The sequence below is a fragment of the Athene noctua genome, chromosome 5 (genome assembly GCF_965140245.1).
Source record: "Athene noctua chromosome 5, bAthNoc1.hap1.1, whole genome shotgun sequence".
Classification (NCBI taxonomy): Eukaryota; Metazoa; Chordata; class Aves; order Strigiformes; family Strigidae; genus Athene; species Athene noctua.
In genome coordinates this window covers 56,411,465-56,429,248 of record NC_134041.1, presented here as the reverse complement: position 1 = coordinate 56,429,248, position 17,784 = coordinate 56,411,465, and positions in this window count along the sequence as shown.

Below are 17,784 nucleotides of genomic sequence, written 5' to 3'. Positions count from 1 at the left end.
AGCAGCCACAATGTGCATTTGTTCCGCCATTCTCCATTTCATACAGGAACAATTTCTCCACCAACTTTCTAAACTAGCAACTTCTGACAAGGGATTGGAATAGTGGATCCTGAAGCTGGGATGCAGCAAGGAGAAATTTTCACTAGCTTTATATTCATATGAATATTCAATGTATTTACTGGGGAAGGTAGGCAAGAATGACCGATAGTGCTGTCCCCATGGCCATGCACATACAGAGTAGGCAAAGGCACTGTCCATCCAACAGCCTCAATACCTCTCAGACACAAAAGCTGCTTTAAAACAGCTTGTGCATTTGCAGAAAAGTCTTAAACTCATCTTAAGTTTGCACCAAGCACGAGCTCCATCTCACCACTCCAGACAGGCTAGACGATATTTGGCTATCAGTCAGACTCATATAATACTAACTCCCACATCCTAGCACTGAAACAAAGAAGTTTAATACTGTAGCCAGAGCCCATAAGAAAGCATATAACATAGAAGCAGCATTGAGAACTTACAGTCATTCCACCAGCTGTAAAAAAAGTGTCTTTTGCGTTGTTTTATTTTTTTCCGATGCGTATTTTGCCCAAGGTTGGTGGTGTTCATTTGTCGAACAGGTCTTTGGTGGTCTGCAGGAAGCTGATTGGTCTTCTCAGTGGGGTGGTTTTAGTTCAGAAGGGATAATTTAAGACAAAGGCTATCAGCCTGTTGTCCAGCTCAGAAAAAGTGGTTGAGCCTGCTCAGGGGCTGTCTTCCAGTGGAATGAGTAGCTGCTTGACACAGGGATCTTTTCTCAGCTATGTAATGAACTGTATTGATTTTCCTCAAAAAGAAAATTGGACTTTTACAAACAATGCAACAAGCTGCTTGAGTCAGGATGCTGCTGAAGTGATCTTGTGACCATCGAAGGCTCTTGTGCTTATCATGAAAGAGAAAAAAAAAGTCAGCAGGTTTATTCTGCAAGGTCAGGTTACACCAATAAAAAACAAATCTCCCTTCAAGTACATTGGGCAAGTACCAGACTAACATGCCCTGCAGGGACAGTTGACATTCACTCATCTGGAAAACAGCTGCAAGAACAACCCCTGTGTTTGTTCTCGTGTGTCAAGACCCTAAGTCTGCAGCAGGAGTCCACATCTCTCTCCATGCAGTTTCTTTGCAGGGATCACATGAATGCTCTCACCGCTGGCTGGGCACCTCTCCAGCAAAGAGCACTGAGCCACTTCATTTGGACCACCCAATAGCTCATCACTGTCAGCCTGGGCAAAACAACTCCAAGGGCAGAGCCCCTGTAAACATCTCTCTCCTCATTCTTGAGCTATTGAGCATTTTTCACATCCCAAGAAAGTCTCATCATATGGCAGAGCCCATGGGATTGTCCTGTTGACTTAGACCAGGCTCTTCAGGTCTGGCCAGCATAGATTCTTGCATCCTAAAACTTAAAATAATGAGCTATAATCTCCATTTCAATTTCCATACCTATAGCATATTCTTGAAGCTGATCTGGCAGGAGAAAAAGGCCTATGGGAATGAAATAAGTGAGCCCCGGGCTAGCTCCTACTGATAAACAGGGAAATAACACAGCTACCCAGGTCTCCTTAGCTTCCTGCAACAAAGGAACAAGGGACAGCAGCTAGGCAAGGCTTTGGGCTTGGCAAGGATGGGTCAATAGCAAAGCGAATTTCCCCCCTCTAGCCAAAAAAGATGACTGCAGAGAATCTGAAACCCAACCACCATGTGACTGACAGATGGTCTCATGCCGTCAGGCTGCCCCCAGAAACTCAACCCCAGCAGGGTTTGCACTGTGCCCAAGCCCCCCAGGGCTGCCACATCCCCAGGCAACAACATCAGTGCCACCTCCAAGTCCCAGCTTCATGCTCAAAGTCCCCCAAGGAACACTTGCCAATGCCACAGCAGGCAGGAATGCGGTGGGGGGTATTCCCTTGATGTCCCACTCCCAAGGGTTTGCCATGTACTGTAGTCTCATGCACCTGCTGCTTTCAATGGCCCCAAAGGCAACAGGACTCCCACACAAACATCAGCTCTCCAGCAAAGCAGGAGGCATCTTCAACCCTGCACTCAGCTGTTGATAAGGCAATATCCAAGAACCTGACTGTTAAATGCCATGGCACCCAATTATTCTTTACAGTTTGATTCAGAGATCAGAAGATTGCTGTCTCAAGTGATATCTGTGGGCTCTGGAATTAAGCACTTATGGGTAATAATTTCTCTGATCAGGCATGGACACCTGTAGAAACCTACTGGGCAAAAAAAACCCTAGTCAATGTTTGCAAAACTAGAAAACTGAAAAAATCAACAGCAGTAAGCTCAGCAGGGATGAGAAGTGTTGATTTTATGTTGGTAAATGGGAATTACAAGAAAATGGAAAATAAATAAAAATGCAAATTCAAAGTAATAAAAAAGCACAATTAAAAGAAGTAGCTGACATACTTTCTTGTATCAGAAATGAATGCAATTATAGTCACAAAACAAGCTTTTCTAATATTTTTCATATCAGTCATTTTTGTGTTTTATTTAGTGTACTATAAATTCTGAAGAAATATTACAATCTCTCCAGTGAACCAAAGTCTTATTATTTAATTTCAAAGGCATGAGAGGAAGAAAGATTTACAAAACCTCCAATTTATAAAAGAAGATAACATTTTCCTTTCTGACAGGATAAAGCAAGATCATGCCAGTAAGTGGTGAACTTGCTGGCATCAGGAATGGTCAGAAAACTGCTCTTGTTGAACATGTGGACCCCCTGTAAGCAGCTATATCTGACTCAAGTTTAAACAAAATAGCTCTGGTGATGTGTGAGGAAGAGGGGCACCGCATTGTTTCAGTGTGCTCAGCTCCCGATTGCCTGGCCCAGCTCCTGCATGGTGCGTTTTCCCCAGGAACCAGCACCAATTTGCTGCGCCTGTCCCCATCGGCATTAGTGGCTAAACAGCATGTGGAAAGGAGGGGTGAACGGCTGAGAGGTGATCGCCAGCTCAGAGTAAGGCATAATAATACCATTTTCCAAAGATTCCCCATTTACAGTCCCTCTTCCCTATAATACAGACTGTGTTGGTTTAATGATGAATGAGCTTCTTTTGATCCTGTTTAAGAAGTAATAGGAGATCTCCAAAGCTCAGACTAACTAAGAAAAAAAAAAAAAAAAAAGGACAAATTTTTCTCTCTGCCTTAAATATGAGATGCCTGATGTTACCTGACCATGTTCACACAACACCTGACCTCCTTCCTAAAAGTGGAATACAAGCATCAAAATATCTCCTCTCCCTTTGCAATCATCCCTTCAATAATTCTGCAGAATTAGGCTGAATGGGCTGATTATTTTCCACGTGCAATAACCATGGCCAAATCATGCTAGAGAAGGAAAATGCACAGCCTGCTGTTCCCTCTCAGCACCCTCCTCTCACTCTGCTCTCAGAATAGTCTCAGCCTGGAGGGCATCCTGCCAGCGTGATTAACAGTGTGAAATGGGGAAGGGAAGGAGGTGGGAACATGAAGGAAAAAGACCTTTCCTTAAAACTTAGACATGGCTTTTGACTTATCAGATAAAATCACCAAAACCTTGAGAGCATCCTGCACTTGCAGCCATGAGCTTCCTCAGCTCATGAAAACCAGACAAGTGCACAATCAACTGCTGTCATCCCTGTGGTCTTATTCCAGTCCCTGTCCAGAGCTCCACTCCAAACATCAGGGGCATGAGAAATGCCTGCCAAGCTTTTCTCTTTTTCCATTGTGGATGTGCTTATTAAAATATTCAGTAAAGGCTTAATAAATTATGAGAACTGCAAATGGTCAGCCTATTGCAGTACTTTTGGATGGAGCCTACCAGGGCAAAAGGGAGGAGGAAAGCAGGTTATTCCCTCCTTGACCAGATTTGTCTGTCCCAACTTCACAGCTCTACAGATCAAGTATTCCCCTAGAGTTGGCCAGGAGGTTCCCTTCACCAACAGCCAAGAGAAAGTGAGTGCTCAGGGTGATTCAACTTGCCTTAATGCAAGCAAATCTAAAACAGGCTGAATCCATTGAGTCCTGGATTGGCTGATCACAGCACCGAGGAAGCTCTTAGACCACCTTTTGGGAAGCCTCGGAAAACCGTCACCTGCTTGGCCTGGATTCTGGAGACAAAGTGAAACTGCATATGTCTAATTTAGAGCTGTGAATGTCACCTTTCAGGCTTGATTTGGCCATCACCACTCTCTGCAGGGGAGGCAGCTTGTGCTACCAAGCAAAGAGAGAAGCACAAGCTCTGATCCTCAGCCTGTAAACTCCTCCAAAGAGGATCCCTGCTGTTGGCTCTCCTCCACAGCAGCTGCTGCTGCGTCAGAATAATAGGTTCTGCCAGGAAGAATTTTCTTGAGGGGACTGTCACTTTAAAAAAAAAAAATTCATCCAAAAGAAAGCAGATATGAAGTGGAGATGACCTGGCAGAAGGACTGGGTGACAAGGCCAGGAAGAAGCAGTTAGTGCTGGGCTATTTCCAGATGCATTGCGGTCATGTCACACATCAATAAGCTGCGACAGGCATAAAGATGGGCAAACATTTGCCTACAAAGCCAGCTGCTTCATACATAGACACAGTCATTGAGAAGCTCAGGAGAATGTTTCTAGTCCCTGTCTTTGCAGAGCAAGGCTACACAATAGAGACACAGAAGAGGGGAAACCCAGAGTTCAAGTACAAAGCCTTTGAAGTCTCTTAATGCACCTGAGCATGCAGAAACATACACAAGTTTCAGGTACCATGGCAAAGGGTTAGAAAGCCAATGTATGTCGGAGCACCTAGTACACAATGCCTGAGTTCTTCCCAGGCAAGTGCAAAAGTCTCTCCTCCTGCTGGCAGTGTCAGAGAGACAAAAGCAAGGCCTTGCAGAAGTGTTTTCACTGAAGGATGCTCCTCCAGCCTGGAAATCCAGATCTTCCTAAGTCTTTGCACAGGACGTTCACATTCTGTATGATAGGTGCTGAAAAATTTATGCTGTGAGGTGAATCAGGCCAGCAGCAGGTATGAACATGGCCTGACTCTCAGACTTGTAACAGTTTTGTTCTCTGGGAATAGAGAGACACGGAACAATCTGCTGTGACAGCAGGTGGCTTGAGGAGTATTTACTGAAAGATGGATTTTTCTCCCCATCATGCCCAGAGCAACGCAGTCGGGCAAAACAAAGTGATCACAGATATTACACACAGTGACAGAACTGAAACATGTCACAAGAAAAACGCCTTCTGGTGTTGTTTTGTTGGTTTTGTAGGGGACATCCCAGTTGGGTTCTGAAAAGCTCCCAGCACGCCCATCAGTTATTTGATCAGTTTAAAACAGCTCAAAGAAATACTGCAGCTTTCTCCCTATGATAGTTATCAGGCATGGTTTTGACTGAAATAGTTCTTCTCCTCAGTAATGAGGATTTCTCTTGAAGCCATCTAGCTTGCAGGACATGCAGTGTTCCAGCTTACAGGGTCTATTTAAGTCCTATAAAGGTTAATGTGTTCCTGGGCAGGTCCTCTTGGAGACAAGTCCACCAGGCAGTGGCAAAGAGGATGCTCTGCGTTTGCAAGGTGAAGAGCTTGCTCACCACCCTCAACCCAAGGGACTTGGTAGACTTGACTGCCTGGCCCTCCCTGTGACACCTTACAGCTCTCTTAGCCTTCTGCATCATACCAAAGGATTTGTGTAAAGGGCTAACAAAGGTCATAACAGTTGAGGCCCTTAGAAACCCCCTCAGGAAATGTAGCTGACACCTACTGACCTTCTCCATTAGATCACGCATAACTGACTCCTGATGTGATCTTGACCTCTCGGTCCCATCATGGCATCATCTACGTTTTCACACAGGCAGAGGCAGATGAACTGAATCCCATCAAGCAGACCCAAGTGAAAATTTTCCCTCCAGAGACATACTCTGTTTCCTACTTAGGAAAGACTCCAGCACTACCCAATGCAAATGCTCTGCAGGCTGGTGACCTCAGTGCCTGCTCGCCACTGTATTCGCCACAGACTCTGGTCTTAAAGGGAAGAGGCAGGCCTTTCCCTGACATACATTGCAAAGACGAGGTGAAACCATCAGACAGGGCTGGAGAAGCGTGCACTTTGTAGGGTGCATGCTCCTGTACCGTTGCCCGAGGTGGAGTGCTCTGATCAGTACATTTCAAACAAAACACTCTCACGTTTGTCAGCTCCAAAGGAAAAAAAATCCTCCTGTAAGCCTTTAGAAGGAGGGCCAGAGGTCTGCTGGATCACTGCTGGGAAAGGGCAAAGTTAGAGCAGAGCTTAATATTAGATTACTGAGAAGTTTAGATGAAAACCACTCCAAAACCACTTGTATGCTGTCTGAGTTTGTACCAAAAAGGTACCCTGAAGGTTTTCAATCATTCACAGGGCTTTGGCACCAGCATCAATGTTTGCAACCTGAACTCACTTTGAACACAGTGTTCCCAGCAGCTGTTGCAGCTATTGGCTTAAGAAAGAAACTGCTTGAGAGGCTGAGGCAAAGACATGTGAAAAGGAGAGAAACCTACCTCGTTGCTTCTGCAAGATTCTCAGGAACAGTTCACCGGAGAGGCAGGGATGGCAAAAAAGGGCCTTAAATAGATGAACAGAAAACCAGCTCTGATACGGTTTCTCTAGCAAGGATCATTCCTCCTTCTTCCCAATTCCTTGGTATTGTTCCTGCTTCTGCTTTAAAAATAAAAATTTAAAAATTAAAGTTAACAGTGTGTGACTCCTTTTCCTGAGTATGTGGATACCATTGCTTATGAGAAACTACGGCCATCTGCATGCCATTCATCTGATTCTTAGAAACTCTTACATACTCTCAAAAAATTTCCCAAAACTATGACTGAAGATGGTTGCCAACATGGCAAAGTGTGAACCTGTAATTCAGCAGCCTGTGGGCAAATGCTGTTTGCCTGCATCCCCATTTCCATCTGAAGCTGGCAGCTTTGGATTCTGCACAGACTGGTTTCTGCCATGCCTCTGAGAGCCTGCAAGCACATCTCCTGCCTCCAGTGAGAGGTCCCCATCCCTCCTTCTCTGAAGTGACAGGCCACATTAGACCGTTTAGAATCACATTTGGTTCTCATTTTCTAACAGACATCCAAGATAATATTTTTAGAAGAAGCTATACTGGTATTTGCAAAAAATAACCTTCTTTGCTTTTATCCCAAATGGGGTCTTTTCCAAGTTTCTTTTCCTATTTTAGTCATATCTCTAAAGCTGTTTGCATTAAACAATCCGATTCTAGAAGCGCATTAATCAGACTCTCTTTGGGCTCCTATTGCATGTGCTTTTCTCTGTGTCACAAGGCAAAAATACAGTCAGCTCAGCCATAAGCTAATTCTCTTCCCCAGCCGAGGAAGCCCCAATCTGAGGGCCATAGATGGGTGACAGCAGGTTCATTCAGCATTTGCATGGTGCTATTGCTGTCCATGCATCAGGAGGAGTATCTTCCCGAGACCTGCTCACCACCACCGGGTTGCTGCCCTTACTGGTCCCTCGAAGCTAAAAAAAGGGCAGACCGACAGCCTAGTGCAATCCATCAAAGGGAAAGGAGAGCCGCCAGCATGGGCTGGCTTTGCCAGGTGTTGACCTGCCTGCCTGGCCGCAATACTGTGTGGGGCCCTCAGAAAGCTGTTTTGGGAATTGTTTTCTCTGCTTGGCTATGTTTTCAGCTCTGCTGAAAGCCTGGCAAGGAGAGGGAAAAGACATCCCTTATGGCTGGGGGGGCTCTCCTGCCTGCTGGCAGTGAAGCTTGAGGCAATACAGCAGCACAGAGGTGAGCCATAGAAACAAAGACAGGTCTGTTTGGGGTTTTTTTAGCAGATTCCTAGAAAAAGGACCTGGGTTTAATGAGGTGCTGCAGCAGCTCCCAGAGGTAAGGCAAGCATGGGGCACTGGTGTCTGCAGACAGGCTGGCACTGAGCTGCCAGCAACCTCCAGCCAGGGGACCAGGAGAGCAGGGAGGCAGAGAGCCAGGAGTAAAGCAGGGAGCCCCAGGGTCTGGCTTCTTCCCCAGGTGTCTGCAGGCACCCCTCTGGCAATGCTGTAAGTTTTGGGGATGCACCTACCCTGAGCAAGGACCATCTCTGTGGCCCCCTGAGAGCCTCAAAGTCAGGGCTCCCTTCTCCACCACCAGCGGGGTGCAGACCTGCCTTTCCTGGGCAGTCAAGGACAGCATCGCCCCATGAGTCCACCCAGAGCAGGGATGCCCTTCCCCAGCACTGGGCTGGGGAACAAAAGGGAAGGAAGGGCAGGAAAGCAAAAGGGAAACCATTCCTGACCCTAAAGACACCAGAGGACACAGAGATCAATTGCCACCACACCAAACCCACAGACAGGCAGCAAACCTCCCATCACCAACCAGTCTCTGAGAACCACAGCAGGATTAGTGAGGGATGGGCAAATGTGCCCATGCAGAACGAGACTCCCCAAGAGGTCCTCAACAAAGGTCTGGCTTACCCTCTGCCAAAGGCTGGCCAAGCACTGCTTTATACCTAGCTGAATGAGATCAGCTTTCTGGTCCTGTTAGGCTTCATCAGCTGGCCCATGCTGAATTATTTAAAACCATCTTTTATTTATCTACCACAGCTTTTTTTCACTCGACCTCTAGCAAGTCACTTAACCACTCTGAATGGATTGCACCAACTTCATCCCATTCAATAATGCTGAAGGTGATGAGAGGGACAAGCCACTACTCTGCTACTGCTTCTGAAATGCTTCAGATGCCAGTAGACCAAAGTGGTCTGCTGGGTAACTAGAGCACTGGATTTACCCTCATGCTTAATGGAAAGTCTTGTCTAAACATAAAGATCATATCGCTTGTTTATGACAATACTTTTATTTAGAAAACTCCTATTAGGGTATTGTACATATTTTTAAAACAAGCTTAGTGCACTCAAAACCAAGCAAACACTAGATAAAATACTGCCAGTGCCAGCACAGAGGCCAAACATAGCACTAAAAATTGAGCACTGAAGGGAACATATCCCCAGCCCAGACTCTTCCAGTGTCCATCATCACCCATCACTAGCCCTCTGGGTACATGAGTGAGGTTGCCCACAGTACTGCACTACCAGGAGAGGAGCCGCCTGTTCAGCAGGCCCCAGGTCCTCCAGGTGCGGTGCAAGCTGCTCTGAAGTCCTGTCCCACTGACAAGGGAGGTGGCAGAAAGTCCCTGCATGGGTGCCAGGACAGTGATCTGTGCCCAGCCAGAAGCAGAGGTGCCAGGAAAGCAGAGATTATGGCCTTGGGTCTCAGGCAGCTCTGGAACTGTGTTTTGAAAATCTACATTTGAGACATAAGCACCTAAATAAAGCTTATATTTTATCAAAATTCCCTCCACAATATACAGTACAAAAAACTGAGTACAAAAATCTTAGCTGAGAAGGAGTTTGGGAAATAATCTAATTCAGTTTCTTGCCCTAATGGACCAGCCCTAAATCTTTGCTATCCCACTTAAAGATCAGAGATTTCAACAGGGCTTCGTCAATTTACTCCGGCTGTGGAACTGGCCCCAGTCATTGAAAGTCCTCTCTTAAGAGCTCACACAACTTTCACAAGGTATGCACATCCTATTACTTTTATTCCTCAATCACTTTTTGAACACCCGTCTGTGTTGATCACTTGCTATGGCACACAAGATCTTCAGAGCAAGGACAATTCTGTCTGATGTGTGATGATGTATGAGACTTCACGGAGCTGGTACTACCCAGTGGCAGTCACGTGGAGGTGGCATGACCCCAAGTGTGATAGCAAGCATGGTCAGACACACTAACTAGCAGAAGAAGACCTGGTAAAGGTGCCCTTGGAAACATAAACCTATATATTCCCCTCATGCTTTAAGTGGCTGGAGAGAGCCCACAAGTGGCCATGCCTGTGAATCCAATGTGCTTTAACTTGCACGAACAATTCTGAATAATTTAAGTAACCTTGCACTAACAAATGAAACAATATCTACTCCTGCAGGAAGAGAGTGGATTTATTTGTCACTCTAGGTTATAAAGCAATGTCAGGCTCTTATAGATAAAGCAGGACGCTGCAGTATTGATAAGATAACTGGATCTGGTTTATAAATGCAACATGAATTCCTCTCTCTTCTATAGGGAATTAGTTCAAACTCTGCCAGCATGCAGGCAGGCAGGGCCTTCAGCTCCAAGCAGCTCTTTGGTTCAACCAAACCAAGGACCCCTTTTTCAGTTTCCACTCGCCGGCAGGTGGATTTTGGCAAACAAGACTTACTTCTAGTTAAGCATCTACCTCTAAGGCCAAGCAGCTTATTTCGGACAGATACATACAGAGGCTTGTGCAGGGGGAAGGTGTGACAAAGCAGAGAGCAAGGTCTCAATGCTTCCAAAGCTGATAAACCTACAAAAAGAAGTCAAGCCTTGTCCAAAGAAGAGTTGTAGAGAATCACAGAGGGAGAGGCAAAGCTCATTTCTATAGAGGAAGAATGGACAATAAACAATCCAACCAGCACAAGTGTCAGGTCTCTAAATGGCCCATGTCTAATTTATAAGACTGTACTTGAAATCCATAATGAAATCCCAGCTATTCTGGTTTATCTCTGGCCTATGCAAACTGTGTTGCAAGTAAAGAGCTAAAGGCTGAAAGCTTGAGTTTGCTGTGCCTTTCTTCCTCAGGTCTGACAAAAAGGAAAATGCCAGCTTCACTAAGTTTTATTATCTATTTTCTTCCCCAGTTAAGTCACCGCCGCCCATGCAGGGCACAATCCCAGCAAAGACACTGGGCTGAGCACGTGCAGCTCCCACAGGCAGGATGCTTCCTCTGTGCTAAAGCCAGGACAGGATCTCACCTGAAACAGCATCTGCCTCTGCCCCAATCAGCAGCACTGCTGGTACTGTACGGACCAGCTGAGCATCCCAGCCCCACTCCCCTAACAGCGCTGGGAGGAGGCACTGCCTCTCAGCACTGCTAATGCCAGAAAAGATTCAACCCGGCGCACGCATAGGGTACACCTGCTACACACGGAGATCACGTTTTCTCGTGTCTTTTGCTACCCGTGACTGTACTTCCACATCCCACACATTGTCACTGATTGCATTGCCTTTCTCCTCTTGCTGTTCCTCTCGCAGCCCAAGGCTGTCCACTTTTCCCTGGAGAAGCCAGGCTTGCCTCCCAATGGCTCCAGTTCATGGCTGCTTTCGCAGTTGACAAAGTACTTGACATTTCTGCACAACGTGATCCATGTGTGGAGGCTTTCCTGCAGCTGGGCTTCAGCCACAGGGCACACCAAGCCAGGCACAGACCTTCCCTCCTCACTGCAAAGGCAAATGCTTCATGACAGAGGCACAGGTTGAAAGACACAGGCACGGATACCAACATAAAAGGATTCAAGTCCTAAATCCTCAAAACAATATGGTTTTAATGAGCAGGACAAAGGTGGATTTCCTGAGCATGGGGTGAGCCCCATGCCCTTCTCCAGCTCACACAAAATTATGGTGCCCAAAGCACTGGTGGACACTCAGCAAACCAGATTCACCTCCCAACAGAGCCTGGGGACAGTGGTCCCACTCCAGCTCCGGGAAGGGATGCACGGGGCACCAGCCTGGACAAGTGGTGGGGAATTAATTGTCCCTCTTTCAGACAAGATGCTATTTTTCTACAAGTTTTCTTCCTCTCCAGGAGGCGAGATGTCATTACTTTGTAGAGTAATAAGCAACACTGTTGGCTTCCCATTTTGTGTTTGTCTGCCCACTGCCCAGAGAAATGACAAGCGTGGGAGAAAACCCATCCCCATGAAGCCTCTTTCTCAGCTGAAGATGAACATGGCAGCTGAGCAGGGGTGACAACCCACACTGAAGCAGCACCTGAAGTCCCAGTGGGTCATGGCTGAATAAGCCCAGCGGAAGGATGACCACGTTCCTGTGCAACTTGACAAAGAGAAGGGGCTCAGAGTAATATAATTCCTGTCCACTGGTGATGATGCTCCCATGTAGCTCTGGCCTTTGAACACTCTCTGGCATTCAGAAGATGCTCTAGATTTACTGCCCACACAAATACCCACTGGGGCTGCTATCTGGGGGGGGGGGGAAGAGGGAGCTAAATATTTAATTTCAGTCTATTTCATCAAATATTAAATCTATTTAATATTAATTAAATCTTGGTCTGAATAAACAACAGCTAAAAATTCATCTCTTCCTTCAGACATCTGATAACTTGAACATGTCAGTTTATGCCATCCCAGTTGAGATGGTAATTAATAAGGGAGGGATCCTATCTTTATATTCCCCGTAGCTGGAATTGCTGTGACGGGTTGTTGGCCTCTTCTAGACTTTTAGGCTGAATCTTTCTGTAGCTGGATGTACAGCAGCTTCATCTGGTTTACACCAACGATTTCCACACCCTGCTTCACTGTCCTTCATTTACTTTGGACTTCATTTGTATCCCCACAAGCGTGTGCCCTCACCCCACTCCCGGACGTTGTTACATCCTCAGTGGCAAGAATCCATGAAGCTAAAGTGAAGAGAAAATCTATTTCACCAAGGGGAAATAAAACCCAGGCCCATCATGGATAGATATGGCCGGTGTGAACCATTTCCCAGTGTCTGGCCCACCCTCCTGACACCTCTCGGACCATCACCTAGCAGCATGGCCAGGAAAAGGCATTTCTGGGGATGATGAGCAACAGCTATAATAGGAGCAGATCATTTCCGCTGCAAAGGATTTCAGGCAATTAACACCGGGCTATAAAGGCAGCTGCCACCATTGCATCTGCCACAACAACTGTCTTACTTTACTGCAGGAAACACGATTTGGACCAAACCCCATTCATCCCAGTCATACCAGCCAGAACACATTTTCTAATTAGCCCCAGTAGAGCCAACAGTGATGAAGGATTGCCCTACATGCAACACTACCTACCTTGCTTTCTTCAGTGCATGCTCAGTTTAGCAGAGCACATTTAGCTTTTCTTTTCCTCTCTGCTGCACTGTTTTAAAACCATCTCACCCAAACGCTGCCCAGTGTTGATGAAAGTAATTACACTACGGTTCAAAATGTATCGGATGCATCTTCATTATCCTGAGACAGCAACGCCAAAGGCCCTATGATGGTAAATCTTCCAATGTAAGCAAGTCAGATTATTCTGTTTAAACTGGCCATTGTACTCTTCTGGCCCCACAAAATTTTGAGGCTGGTTTCAAAGCCACAAGATGTGTTGAAAATAATAAATGTAGGATTACTTTTAACTAATATCTGTAAAGTTTAAATCTTTGGGTCGTGCTTAGGATAAACACGTAACGAAAAGAAACAGGGGGACTCCACTCTCTTCTCACATTGGCCACTTGCTTGACTTGGATCATGTCACTGCTCTGTATTTTGGGTATCCCCCTGGGGAACACAAAAACTTAGTAAGGCATTGGGATCCCCTGTAGAAATGTGCCCTGTCTGGGTCAGAGCAGAGGAGAGCCAAGGAATGTAGAGAGCTGTATTTGTGCCACCACAAATCTGCAAAGCACCAGGCACAGCCATACCTAAATTAACAGGAAGCTCATTCTGGCAAACCTTATTCAAGGAGCTATTTCAGGTCAAATATCTGCATCACAAAACAAAGGACAAACTCAGCTTTACACAGAGATGCCTTATCACTCGATTACCCAGGGATCATGATTGCAGGGATAATTGCTATGAGAGAGGAAGCTCTGCCAGGGTGTAAATCAGCATCACAGCAGCCGAGCTGTGCAGGTCTGCCACACTCAGGGTCTAACCCTGCAGGTTTGGGGCTGCAATAGAATAGTTTGTCCAAATTTTCCTGATGGCGAAAGTTATCCTGGTAATAAAAGGCCATAATTCAGCATTTAACTCTTAAAAACAGTCCAGTCAATTCAGAAAAGCAGTAGGTTGGATGCAGCGTCCGTATTTACCCATGTATTTATTTAGTTTTTTTACTCAAGGAATTTTTCAGCAAAGCCTTAAGGTTTCAATCTTCAGATTTGCAGCAACTCCACGCACACAGATGAAGGCAAAGCAGGAATTATCAGGGATGTCCAGCAGTGGGAAGCTTTCTATTTTATTTTTTTTTCTGTGAGAGCAATTGAAAAACAAATAGGAAAAAGGCCATAAAGTCATGGTCCAGCAAAACACAAATGTTTCAATCAGCAACGGAGCAATCAATTCTTTCATGTAGAGCTGATTTAAAGCAAATGTTTCTCATGTCTGGGAGCGAACCCTACGGCAGATCACACAGCTTGGGAGGACCGCAAGGCTGCTCCTGCCAATGCAATGCCCTGGGCTGTACCCAAACCGATACGGGCCAAACGCTCCAAGCATTGCACACAGGGAAGCAGATAAGCTTATCTCACCTCCTGACAAACCCTGCTCAATTCCTGGCTTTTGACTCAAACACTTTTTTGAAAGCCATCCAGGCCTCCCAATGCAAAGCATCGCTGAAGGGAAACACATGTTGGTGGAATTTCTCCATTAGTGCAAAAGGCACCACTGGCCCCAGGAAATCCCTGAATGCCTAATGACCCGCGAGCCCCCCGGGAAGTGTCCTTGCTCCTCCCTATTCTCGAGAATCTGCTACAGGGGGCTCTCAGAGACACAGGGGGAGAGCAGGACCTTAGATCCAAGCCAACACGGATGGTCTATCCTAACTTGGCCAATATAGGATTGACCATCACACTAATGGACTAAACCAGAGCCAGCTTAAGCAGTTTTAAACCAGTTTAAGCCAGCGAGTTTACACCTTTACTGCTAGACACCTATGCTCAAGTGAAGGAGATGCCTTCCTGCTCCCTTTTATGGTGTGTCTCATGCCACTGCTGGATTTGGGTTCTGGGACCCATCTCACATCCCTGTAGACCTAGCTGTGAGACGATGTCCTCACACACTGGTGGTCCTCTCTAGGAAATGAGCACTCCTAGAGGACAACTCAAATGACCAGGAAGGTCCCTCGTATGTTTTGAATGACCAGCTCAAGCATCAGCATCCATTCAACATCTCCCAACATCCCCTGCCTCACGACAGCAGGTCTCCTTCTCTTCTGCTTGCAACAAACCTCCCTTCTGGGATCAGACATGGTCCAACCCAAGGAAGGCATGTTTATGGTGTCCACCACAGCCCTGTTCACTACCCCCTCTGCTCAGCCTTGGGGACATTTGGGAGTGTGCTGCGGCCTCGTGCAGCATTACTGCAGTGTGACCCCCAGCTGGAATCTCACCTGCACTTTCCAGGGCTCAAACTACAACTCTTTCTGTTCACAGAGGGGTCAGGATCCAGTCCTGGAGCATTACTGAGCAAGTACTAGTGGCTAAAGCAGGGAACAGGTTCCCCGTGAACCTTGTTCTCTCTTCATTTCTACAGCTTAGGATAAGGCACAGCAATCACAGCTACAAATATTTTAACAAGTCACAGAGATGTTACTATAAACCAGCTGCAAAGATCAGTTTGTAGCAGAAACGGTGAGACAGCTCCAAGTGTAGCTGTCTTCCAGGGCACTGGCTGTAATAAAGGAGCAATCTCAGCAGACTTTGAACTCTTCCAGTGCTGAAAGAACAGGGAATGTTAAGAAACAAAATAAAACAAAGAGCCTCACAGGTAGCCAGGCCAGCAACCCAACCCAGAGGGCCATCGCAGCACAGCAGGTCCACCAACCCTTGGGTGAGGGGGATGCTGGGTGGGATGGGGGTACTTACAGCACAGGACAGCTGATGGACATGGGCTGAAACCCACCGAGGCTCCCCCAGGCATGGGAAACTCATTTTGCGTGAGCAGAGTGATTCAGGTCAAGTCCATCCCTCACTGGAATATCCTGGAGAGGCTCCTCTGTGTGACCAGCTCCTTGTCCCCCAGAGAACAGGGACCCCGCAGAAATAAATGCATGTGTCAGCAGGCCAAGGAGGTCAGGGACAAGCCCTGGGCAGGCAGTCACCAGTCTCTGCAAGGGTAACCCTGCCGCTCATGCAGCTCCCCCCTGGGGACATTTTTGGACACTTGCCACATCTCATCCGAGCTCTTCCTGCATGTCCCTGAGCTGACACCTCTGGGCTGTCCTTGGGGGTCCCCACACAAGGGGTGGAGTGCAGGGTCACCCCCCCAGGAAAGCTGTGGTGAAACCCCTCCCAGGGCAAAGCCATCAGTGGCTCCTCTGCCCACTGTTCACTGTGCCAGTCCAGAAGGCTCCCACCCTGCTGGGAGGCAGGTCCCCTCCCCGCCCTCACACCATTAACCTTTCAGCCCCAGAATAAAAAGTTATAAAAAACAACCAAAGTTCATTACATCCCTAATGTGTCATTTGCATGGGAATGAGCTGGAAGCAATGAGGCAGCTTACTCCGGTTCAGGAGGGATTTGGGAGGGGGAAGGGAAAGAGCTGTACATGGAGACCAGGCACTGGCGGTGGGACTCAGCCCCACAGTGAGATGGGCAGGCATGGAGGCGAGCGAGATGGCAGAGCTGGACACGGTTATGGCAGAGCCAGGGGGACCGTCCCAGCACAGCCCACAGCAACACAACCTCTGGCTCAGAGGCAGTAGGGCTGGTTCTCACCTACCAAAGGGAAAGCGAGGGTGGGGTGCCCATCTCCAAGCAGGAGTGGAGGGTTCAGGACACAGCTGAAACAAAAATGACCAACAGCTCAGGGAAAATTAAATGAAAGCCTGAGTCAAAAGGTGGCAAAGGCAGCAGCATGGTGGAAGTCCAGACACTGGCCCCAAGGATGTACAGGCAGCTCTGCCATGTCAGATGCAAGGAGTCACTGCCCTTGCTTAGAATAGTCTCTGGAGTATTTTATTTGGCTGGACCGAACTGTGAGGGCACGAGCTTTTGGGAGGGAGATGATCCTGGAAGCATAATTTCAGTTTTTTGCACCTTTGACTTTTGATGGAAAATTGGGAGCAGTCAGACATTTCAGCTGTGCAAAGCTTCACTAACTGTAAGCTCACCAAAGCCCCAGTACCCCAGCGCCAGACTCGCCAAAATACTGTCTGTGCTACAGGTTCAGCCATGAGAACATCAGACAGTCAGAGGGCTGGGGTAAGCATAACCGATAGCTGCTGGGTTAACCTCCTGCCCCATGGGGTCTGCTTTGCAAAACCCTCCAAGGCCAACGGGGACAGCAGGACACTGCCCAGATCAAACTCTCCTGGCCTGCAAAGGCCACCATGAGGTGACCAAGAGGTTCTTGTCTGAGCCATCGCTGGGTGCCCTACACCCAGCAGCGATGCTGCTTGCCAGCCTTCGTCCAACTCCCACCTTGCCAAGCACCTCCAACTGCAACCTCGGCGGCAGTGGCAGAATGGGGCCGTGAGACCAGCAGCTCCAGCACTGGGCCCTGGTCACTTATTTACCCACCAGACAAGAAGCAGAGCAGGGAAGCAGGGTGACTCCAGGCACCCCAACACTGAAAAGATCAGGAGTCAGAGCTCCCAAACGGTGACATGTTCTCCTGGGCAAAATGAAGCACAAACTAAAGCATTCACAGGATCAGTGCCTCGAGTCGTGTGTGTTCCCCCGCCCCAGCCTTTGGAGCTACTTAACACTTGTGGCAAAGAAGGAGCCCAGGTGAAGACAATGGTGAGTGGACCTTGTCATCCTCAGGGAAGCTGGTAGCCACACAGAAGCAGCAGTTTGTTCGGTGGGAGAACAATCCCTCATCACGCTCCAGCAGGGAGGGTCTTCACAGCACTAGCGTAAGGGCAAGCAAGCCCGGCTGGCTGCCTCTCAAGGGCTGGAAACAAAGCCCCACTCAAATGGACACTCCTACATATATCAAGAAATACTGCCTTCCAGCCTAATCATTTCTAATCCCATCTGCAG